A 10,597-nucleotide genomic window follows, 5' to 3' on the forward strand; every position below is an offset into this window, starting at 1 on the left:
GTTTGCTCATAGATGTTTTCATCTGTGTAAAATGAAGGACACTGTTTCATTCTGATGCCTTAAAAATAAGAAATGTGGAGCTTGGATTCTGGACTTTCCTGTAGAAAAATACTTATTTTAATTCATAGAGCAAGACATTTTTGGACATCATCTTGAGGTTTTAGTATCATACCATTCTTGTGGAAATGTGCCTTGCAGTCAGGAGAAAACTATAAAACACAAAATCAAAGGCATAACCAGTTCACAAGGGTCATTATACCTGTAAATAGAAGTTAAGGGAAAACATCAGAATAAATACAATTTGAAACCAACACACTAAATTAATAGCAATCACATTCAGTCACCCTTACCACAATAATGCCCTGAGTAATCAAAGAGCTTTTCCATCTGTTGATCTTTGCTTTTGTCTGTTTCAATCTGTGTGAAAAATAACAGAATCACAGTTTGAATAGAAAGCTAATCAACAACAAAGAGACAAGAGTAGCTAAAATAGCATAATCTCATAACAGACGGTAGATCTTATTTTCTACATAGAGTCTTTGATCTTTAAAGTGTTCAGTTCAAAATGTAAATCACTGCATAATATTTTAGCATTTAATGATATGGTGCTAATTGTTCTAATGAGTAAATTTAATTTTATGATTTGTTAAGTTTCAGTTTTATTTTAATATAGTTGCTTTAGGTCATCAGAATATAAATGCAGTTTTTCCAATCATCCAGCATATGGCGATATCTGATCATGTGTGACTTTATCAACCTTCCATTGCCGTAGGGCACAACAGCAACTCATCAAGCACAGCATCAACCTCTGCACGATTTACTTTCTTTTAAGAACAAGTTTTGTTTGATGAAACAAGAAGCAGAAATGTCGGCAGAGTGAAGCAATTGAAATGGCTACTTCAGTTGATATTTCCAACTCAGGTCAGTGATTCCCTTAAACTTTAACCTATCTCGGATAATATTTACTGGCTGAATATGTTACATCTAAAGACTTTGACTTTATGCAAGAGATTGTTTAGTTTTTTTCCAAATTAGTTTTTTTCCAAATTTTTTCCACAAAAATAACTATTCTAGTTATTTTTGTGAGATTAGAAAGTACATTCAGTATTGGTCTATTCAAAGTAGGAGTTTCTAAACTATCGAACAATGCCTTATCTCTCACAGCACAAAGCCAACCTGCTACAGAGTTGAGGATTGTGTTGATAGGAGGAAGGAGATCAGATGGAAGTCTTCGTGGTAAAAGTTCAGTTGGAAACTTCATTCTGGGTCAAAATGTTTTTGACACCAGCAGAAGAACAGCTCAGAGTGAAGCGAGGCAGCAGGAAGTGTTCGGCAGACGAGTCACAGTGGTTGATACTCCAGGATGGTGGTGGTATTGGCCTACAGAAGACACCCCAAAACTGGATCAGATAGAAATCCAGAACAGTGTCCATCTGTGTCCCCCAGGACCTCATGTCTTTCTTCTGGTCATTCCTGTTGATTTACATTCATCTCAGCTTGTCAAAGCATCACTAAAGCAACACTTGGAGCTTTTCAATGCAGATGTTTTCAGTCACACCATCGTGTTGTTCACTGCAGTCACTCCATCTACTTATGAAGAGAAAATGTCCAGAATCAGAAGAAATCCAGTCCTGCAGTGGATTCTTCAACAATGTGGAGACAGAAAACATTTTCTCAACCTCAGTAACAGAGAAGACAGAGATCAAGTCAAGAAGCTTTTAGACAAAATTGAGACCCTGATTACAATCAATGGAGGCAGACACTGTTCTGTTGACAGAAGTCAAGGAGAAACTCTGAGAAAAGAAATGACAGATTTGACTGAAAGAGCCTCAAAAAGGTTTGATCAAGTCCAGAAACAAATAAACAAACTGAAGCTACAGATTGAAGGTAGGTTACAAGTTTTGTTTCTAATAAGCTAGAGCGCTCTTTGTTGAAGGAAGTAAATGTTTTAGGATTCATCTTCTGGGATAACATCACATGTGACACTCAGCTTAACATTATTTAAGTTTTAAGAAAAGATATACAAGATTAGATATAATATATACTATTATTAATATTGGCTTCTGTTAAAAAAACAAGTAAAACTTGATCAGAAGCAGAAAACAGAGCTACAGAAATTAGATTGTTCCTTTTTTCTAAAAAGTTATGATGCTGTTTGTTGAATAAAGTAAAGGTTTGAAGATTCAGATCTTCTGAGATCATCACATGTAACCCTGATTTGAAGTAAGGAAACATCAAATAAGACATAAGATACAAAATAATAATATTTTACTTACAAATATTTACATCTGCAAAAGCACAACAATAAATTAATGTTTCCTTCAGGAGAAAGTTTTCAGGAACAGAAAAACATTCAGTGAGAGAAATTAAATATATAAAAACAATCTCCTTTCTGCAGGGACAGCTGGTATAAGTGGACTAGTAGGGCTAAGCCCTCCCTGACATTTACAATAAAGTTAAAAAAACAACAGAAAAAAACCCCTTAAAAATAACTACCTAGAATTAAATATATTTTAGAAATAATGTATCACATTTTGTTAAATTTTCAACAAACTTGGTGTCAAATCGCCTGAGGAAAATCCCTGGGTCTTTCCCGAAGGGCTAACTTCTGACAGCCCCATTCAGTGTTATTGTCTGTCACGGCTCAGAATGATTGACAGGCGTCTAGCCACGCCCCCTCCGTTTGCGGCTAATTTTTTTCAGCGCAGGGCCAGCCCTCTACCACAGGATTCAACCAATCAAAATGGACTTGCCTCGAGCGTGTGTGGGCGTGGTTTAGGGTAGACTGAGAAGGATCAATGGACCTTACCACAGGGGCCGCGTTTCATTGGCTAATGCCCATTTGACGTCACTGCGCAGCTACCTCGTGCTTGACCGTCTCACAAACAAAAGTTAAAGTAGTATACACATGCTAATGTAGACTGTGGACTAGCAGACCACAATCTACAAAATCAAAGTTTTTGCGACAGAACTCAAATAAGAATGGTTCTCCACTGTCAGTGGGATATATGTACAGGCGATGTCAGGTATCCTGATCGTATTTGTGGAAATAAAATTCACAGATTTCCCAAATCTGATATGGAATGCCTAGCTTGGATCAAAGCTTGTGCACGAACGCATTTGCAGCTCAACAGTCGTAAGATCAATAAAAACAAAGGAGTGTGTGCTGGTGTAAGTATTATTACTTTGCTTTCTTTGTGTTTAGTGAATGGGGATATTTTGAGTGGCCCTGCGACAGACTGGCGACCTGTCCAGGGTGACCCCGCCTCTCGCCCGGAACGTTAGCTAGAGATAGGCACCAGCACCTCCCGATCCCTTTTGAATTTTGATGCTTGAAATATTGTAAGGTCATAAGGAGGCCTATAATGTGTGAACAATGACCCCCAAGTTTGAAAAAAAAAAAGTCAATAATAAACACATTCATTATGAAAACCTTTTAGCTAAGTACAGCATAATGGCAGTACCGACACAACTTCTACACCTTGAAGCCTGTCTGTTACACAGTCTTACGTTAGCTGAACAGATCAATATGCAATGTGTACCGTATCTGACATGCATTAAAGATTTTATTTTACCTGAAAAGGCTTTTTACGAAACTGTAATCGTGTTAGCCATGCTTGCACCGAGTACCGAGTAACAGGCCTAGCACACTCAAACATTTGCCAACAGAGATCACTGATTCCAAAAGTAACCCTCAAAACCACGAATGCCGGACTTACCCAGCCTTGCAAGAACAATAGGCATCAGTGATCTTGTCCTCAGCTATATTTATGTTGAGGGTGTGAAGATCTGCTGTTTTCCTCGTTGATCGGTAGCATTTAGCTGCGACGCGCACAATGTAAGAGGCATGCCATGGCTCAAACACCTTGATGTCGTCCAAAAAAGATGACATGAACTTGTTGGTTCCCCTGTTCATTGTCGTGGCTGATATTTTTTGAAAATCCGGCAGAAAGGCTACACTAATCGACTCAGAAATACTTTGTAGAGAGTCCGTTGAAACGAAAGACACCATGTTTACACATAGAAACTAAGCCCCGCGAGGCTTTGTTTGTGAGACATGCAGCCACGTGGGACTGTCGAGGGGCGTTTCTGGGCGGGGCTTGGTAAGGTCCATGGTGAGCAATATTAGCATAAACGAGGTGGATTATTTAACCTTTTTGCGTCCCAGAAAAGTCGTTGGAGAGAGTTTCTCACGGTAGGCCTCATTTAATAAGTTAAACAGTCACATTCAATGACATGAAGGAAATATCAGTACCAAGGATCAAGGCAGGAGACAGACCAAACCAAATTCTGAAGGAATGAACAAACTACAATGAAGATTGAACTTATAACAAATTGGGCGGGGTACCTGTGAACTATAATACACAAACAGTAATTATAGTTACTGTTAATTAACAGTAACTATAATTAGTTACTGTTAATTATATATATATATATATATATATATATATATATATATATATATATATACACACATATATATGCCTTTCACACAACAGACACTAAAAGTCATCTATATCAGAAGACAGTTCTGGTGGTGCAATAGATTCACCACCTGACTATTTTTTTTTGGCCTTTCTCTTTCAACCACCAGAAATTAAGAGTTGTTTTGGTTTTGCAATTGTTGGACTCATCTAATTTCTGCTCAAAAGAGTAGAGTTGGAAACTTTTTTATGTTGAAGAAACTGCAAAATTTTTTTTTCTCTGTTTTGTTGGTTTAGGTGGAAAAGTCCCTCCAGACCATTTAAGAATAGTAATGATTGGAGGATCGTTTGCTGGCAAAAGCTCAACAGGAAACACTATTCTAGTGAAAAATATGTTTAATGTTAATGAAAAGGGTGACAGAACAACCCACAGTGAAATTGGCCACAGTGTGGTTGAAGGAAGGCGGCTCACAGTGGTCGATTCTCCTGGTTGGTTCTGCTTTAACACCCTTCAGGAAACCAATGAGATGGATAAACTGGAAATAGAGAACAGTGTGAATCTGTGTCCTCCAGGACCACATGCTGTGCTGCTGGTTGTTCCTCTGGCAATTAACACTGATGAATCATATCTCAGAGTTGTCCAAGAACACATGAGTCTGTTTAGGGAAGAAATCTGGAAACACACACTTGTTATATTTACCTATGGAGACTGGTTAGGAGTGAAGACTGTAGAGGAGCGAATAGAGAGTGATGAAGGTCTGCAGTGGATAGTGAACAAGTGTGAGAACAGGTATCATGTCCTGAACAACAAGGACCACAGTGATAAGACTCAGGTAAAGGAACTACTGGAGAAGATTGAAGAGATGTGGGCAGGAAATGAAAAATCTTACTATGAAGTGGAGCTGGACCGAGCAGCAGAGCTAGAAACCAAGAGAGAGACTGGAGACAAGATGGCCAGAAGGTTGAAGAAGATCAATGAGAGAAAGTCAAGAGTAATGAAAGAGCTGATTGGAGGTAGGCAAAAAATAGGACATGTTTTATGACAAATTCATATAATGTGAATATTTTGTTATTAAAAACATTACTGTAATTTTTGCTTGTCATACAGATGAGAGACATCCAATCAGAGACATCAGGATTGTTCTTATTGGCCAGAAATGTTCAGGAAAAAGTGGAGCTGGAAACATGATCCTTTTCAATGAAAATTTTAGAATTACATTTGAGAGAGCTTGGTTGAAAAAGGTAACAAGACTAAGCAAAATAAATTTCAGACAGTCTGACATACAGAATGCAGGTGTCCAGTGAATAAAGCATGTCCAGAATTATATTTTTTTTATTTGTTTTTCATATTTTCAGAACTACCAAGATCATAGAGAAACTTCACCATGTGTGAAACATGAAGAAAACTTTGATGGAGTAAAAGTCTCAGTTGTTGAAACTCCAGGCTGGTTCTCAGACCCAACACCACCTGACTGGATCAAAGATGAAGTTCTCCACAGTGTCTCCATGTGTTCTCCTGGACCTCATGTTTTTCTCCTGCTTGTACCAAATGGTAGATCTTTCACAGAGAAAGATCTCAAAGCTCTGCTGGAGATCATGAAGCCATTAACAGAAAGAGTGTGGAGACACTGCATGGTGGTTTTTACCTGGGGAAACTGGCTCAATGACGTCCCTGTAGAGAATTACATCGTCAGAGAGGGAAAGGAGCTCCAGGAGCTTCTGGAGAAATGTGGGAACAGATACCATGTTCTAAACCCCTGTAGCTATGATGATCCTGTTGAAGTCAAAGAGTTGTTCCAAAAAATTATTAACATGGTAACACAAAACAGAGGATTCTTCACAACTGAACTAGAAAAAAGGACATTTCAGAACCTACCTTGGCTTGGAAAGCAACGCACTGTGACAGAAGATGAGTCGAACCAACGAGAGCAGGACCTGATAGAGAAAATGTTGAAGGCTTTGTCAAATGAACCAGAGGACCCAACGGTACCTGTTACAAAAATGGCACATAGCATGGATGAGGATTACATCTCAGACAGTAAGTCTAATTTGATTAAATTCAATATTTTATGTTTATATTTAATCTGCACAACACTTTACATCCAACAGTCAATCAATATTTATTTAGAGAGACTTTATCATCGTCTTCGTCAGACTTAACAGAGAAGAAACAGATGATGTCAGACATTACTAAAGTAAACAAAATTTAATCTTTCTGTTTCAGTGAGTGGAGATGTTGCCTCAGAATATGGGAGCATTTCAGAGAACAGGAGACGACGAGGACATGACCAAGTAGCTGAATGGCTGAATAACAGAGTGAGAGAGTCAGAGATCAGCTCTGGGATCGGCAGCATTTGTTCCTCAGCCACTTATATGAAAAAGACTGATGAAAGTTCCCTAATAGCAGCAAATCAACCAAATATTTCTTTATCTGAAAACAAGAAAGATTCTTTGAACATGTTCTCAAACACCACAAAGATTCAACGCAGGAGCTCTTGTTAAAGCAGAAGACTTTTCAAACGTGCCACTTGAACTTTTATGAACATGAGAGAACAAGAAAACAAACTATGATATATGTGTCTTATAAGCACAACAAGCATTATCAGCTACAGATATGATACTATTTTAGAATTTGTTTTTATATAAATTATGCTGATCACTCTCGTCGGATTTCTTATGATAGATAAAATGAATTACATCATGCTGTTTTAAATTTCAAAGCTATTACACCTTTTTCAGCTTTTTTTTTAATTAACTGTTTTAGCCATTTTGCATAATTTTAGACAATGTATACATTTCTTGTATACATCAGTTTTTTCTTTTATAACCTACAAATACATGATCTCTAAAAAAGTGGATCTGAAGACAGAGCTTGTTATAACTAAGCTGCAACTTTTTTGTATTAGACTATATGAAACATGTGTTTCATTGTTGAAACATTGAACATTCATTGTTCCTACATTGAAGTCCCTACTCTTCAGTAAAATTTTTGGATCCTCTACTCAATGTGAATAACTCGACTGCATAAAGACAACGTTACATATCAATACTACCCTGGTTTTTTCTTTCAAAACATGTCTGAGTTCGTTTCCCATCATACTTTCATTTTATCTAGTCAGGCCAGGCTAGAGCCTCCTTCTACAAGTCAGAACAAGCTCTGTGACAGTACAAGAACCAGTTTTAGGTCTCATCTTAACGAAACATTCAGATGTCATGGTTGTCACTTCAATCTTCTTTTCAAAAGGGTACAAAATGCTGTACAGGGGGCCATGTGGTCCCTACTGATTATTTGTGGGCCCAGACTGTATTTAAGCAATGGTACATATTTGACCCCCAGCACAGGTGGTTGATGCTTATAGAATCTTTTTTTTTTTAGAAATCACAACAAATTGCTAACTGGAAAAAAAATAGTCTTAAAATAGAAGACATTACCGTATTTTCCACACTATAAGGTGCACCGGATTATAAGGCGCATAGAATAGACGCTACAGTAGAGGCTGGAGTTATGTTATGCATCCACTAGATGAAGCTGCACTAAAGTGAATGTCAACAAAATAGTCCGACTCGGGTTGGCAAAGAGAGCCTTCTGCGACTGGGCCGGGGCGTGGCCGGACGATGGTTACCCTTCTCTGTTCATGCGCAGCATGTTTGTGGAGAACGTGGTGCTAAATGACCTGTAGACAACCTGATTCTAGACGGTCGGTAGGTTGATAGGTTAGTCAAACTTTATTAATAGATTACAAACCAGCGTTCTGACAACTATCCCAGCATGCACCATGAGCTTCTTCTTCTACGGGCGAAAATGAAGTCGGCGGCTGCTTACCATAGTTGCTAGACCTATTGTGGCTCAATATTGGTCCAAATATAAGGCACACCGGATTATAAGGTGCACTGTCGGCTTTTGAGGAAATTGAAGGTTTTTAGGTGCGCCTTATAGTTCGGAAAAACGGTAATTACAACACAGAGTGTTCCTTCTCCAATACCATGCTCTTTGTTTTGTTTTCTAGTATCAAAAACAGACTTGGATGCACCAAAATTTGCATTTAATTGCTTAAATAAACCTGACTAAATATAGCAAATGTTGTCAAAGAAAGAATGACACAAATTCAGAGATTTCTGCTGAGAATACATAAAAATGAGAATGCTGAAATGTAGAAATGATATCCCTTTCCTTTGTTAAAAGGAACCCAGAATATTCTTTTTATATTTGAAATGTACAACAATTTACATATTCCTTCAAATCAATATGTCAATTTTATTTGTTTTACCTGTTTGTTTGGTCTTTTTTTGTATCTTTAACAAAAATTAAATAAAAAATAAAAATTTTGTGGCCCAACTTCAACTTGATCATTTTGATCCAAACTGGATCCACACACATACAGTATGTACATTGAGTCACATTCAAATTAAAGGTTTCATTTGAAAAAATTTAAAGTAACACAAAAGAGTTCACTTTTTTTTTTTACAAGCACCAGTCAAACTTCCGCCACGCCTTTTGATTCTGGCTCTTCACTGCCCTCTGCTGGGCAAAAATCTAACTAGCTAATGAAACATTTTATTAGCTTTAACCATATTAAGATATGACTTTTATGCAACATAATATTTAATTATTTAATGAGTCTCACATATTAAATTGACTTCAGTAAAAAAAAAAAATTATATATTTTAGAAAGATAATTGTATCTATTATGTGACATTAGGTAACCGTGGTTCAGGTCAAATTTGACTCATTTTAGTATTTTGACAGCAGTGGAAATATATCAAATGTCATTATTTTCACTTTAAATTATGAAGTCTCCTAGAATGGTCAATAATATGTAGGATATTTTTAAAACTTTATGCTTTTATAGTTGTGTGGCTGCGTGTTGAAGCTTAATTGTACATGTCAGATTTTAAAATTGTTGCAGGGGCAAATAGCTGTAGATTCTATCAAGTAGTTGTCATGAAGGGTTGATGACCCCCAAATGAACAAGTGTAGGAACAGGTATCATTTCCTCAACAATATAGACCTCAGTGATAATTAGGTAAAAAGTGTTAATACACAGTATTCAGCCACGCCCCTCCTAACCTTCAGCGGACTGACTACTGACCAGCTCTCCATCTCATGGGTCCGAAAAGCCTCTAATTCCTGGGTATTACCGCAAATAAGAATGTAGAGAACTTTTGTTTAAGCTGGGCGCTTGACAGACTCGTCTAAGTTCTAACTACCTTCATCCAGACGTTATGACCCGCTTCAGTCCATGATTTAGACATCGGAGTAGCCCCGCCGGTGTCCGAGCTCATAAACCACGTCTGTTCACTGTATAGCTCTTTCCCTGATATTAACGTGCACTTGTTATAACTTAGATAATTTTAGAGACTAGGAATAAGTCATAGGGTCATTATTTATCTGAACTAAAGAACGTACGAAGCCACCCTAATTTACTAAGACCATTGACATTGATTTCACTTTAATCAGAAGAATTAAATCTAGTTGACTCAATTAATTTAACTGTCCACAACGTCAAATTACACTTTAGTATTTTATTAGCAAGCTTTAGCAGGGGAGAAAAGACATACAGCAATTCAACAAAAGATTAGTAATCAATAGATTTAAGAAAATTTAGAAACCTCACCTAATTCTGTGTCTAAATCTAAATAGAGGCTTTGGGGGAGGCAGTTTTACTCGAACCCAGATGCAGAGACGTTCCTTGGCAGCAGATAACTTTAATGTCCATGGATGGAGTCCTGTCTTTGTCTTGGCAGAATCCTTTTAGAATAAATCCGAAGTTGAACTGGTGAGAATCCTCAACGAACTCAGTTCTTTTATCCATATAAGATCTTTGTCTATTCCCCATGTCCACTGCAGTATCGTTGGAATCCTTGGGGTTGAGTGTGGGGCCGCAGTCGAATCAGAATCCCGGGTTGTGGGTAAACGGATCTTGTTCCTTTCTTGTGCAGCGAGCAGTCTCATCGTCCCGGGGTATCAACAAGCAGCCCTCCATTGATTCTGCATCAAAGAACCCCGATCCTCCTGTCTGGTGTCTTTTTATTCTTATCAGCAGCCACACACTTTCTTTCCTCACATACGTTTTTCCTTGACGTCAACTGTTCTTTGGTTAGCCTCAGACTGCAGATTAACTTTATTTCTTCTGAGCTGCACTTTCAGTTCCCTGTCTGAATTCTGCACCTGT

At 37.7% G+C, this 10,597-nt stretch overlaps 1 pseudogene; it reads left to right on the plus strand.

Moving 5' to 3' along the window:
* Positions 1 to 832: 832 nt before the first annotated feature.
* Positions 833 to 6,875, plus strand: LOC103141737 (GTPase IMAP family member 8-like; annotated as a pseudogene).
* Positions 6,876 to 10,597: the final 3,722 nt, after the last annotated feature.

Source organism: Poecilia formosa, unplaced genomic scaffold, assembly GCF_000485575.1.
Source record: "Poecilia formosa unplaced genomic scaffold, Poecilia_formosa-5.1.2 Scaffold88, whole genome shotgun sequence".
Lineage (NCBI taxonomy): Eukaryota > Metazoa > Chordata > Actinopteri > Cyprinodontiformes > Poeciliidae > Poecilia > Poecilia formosa.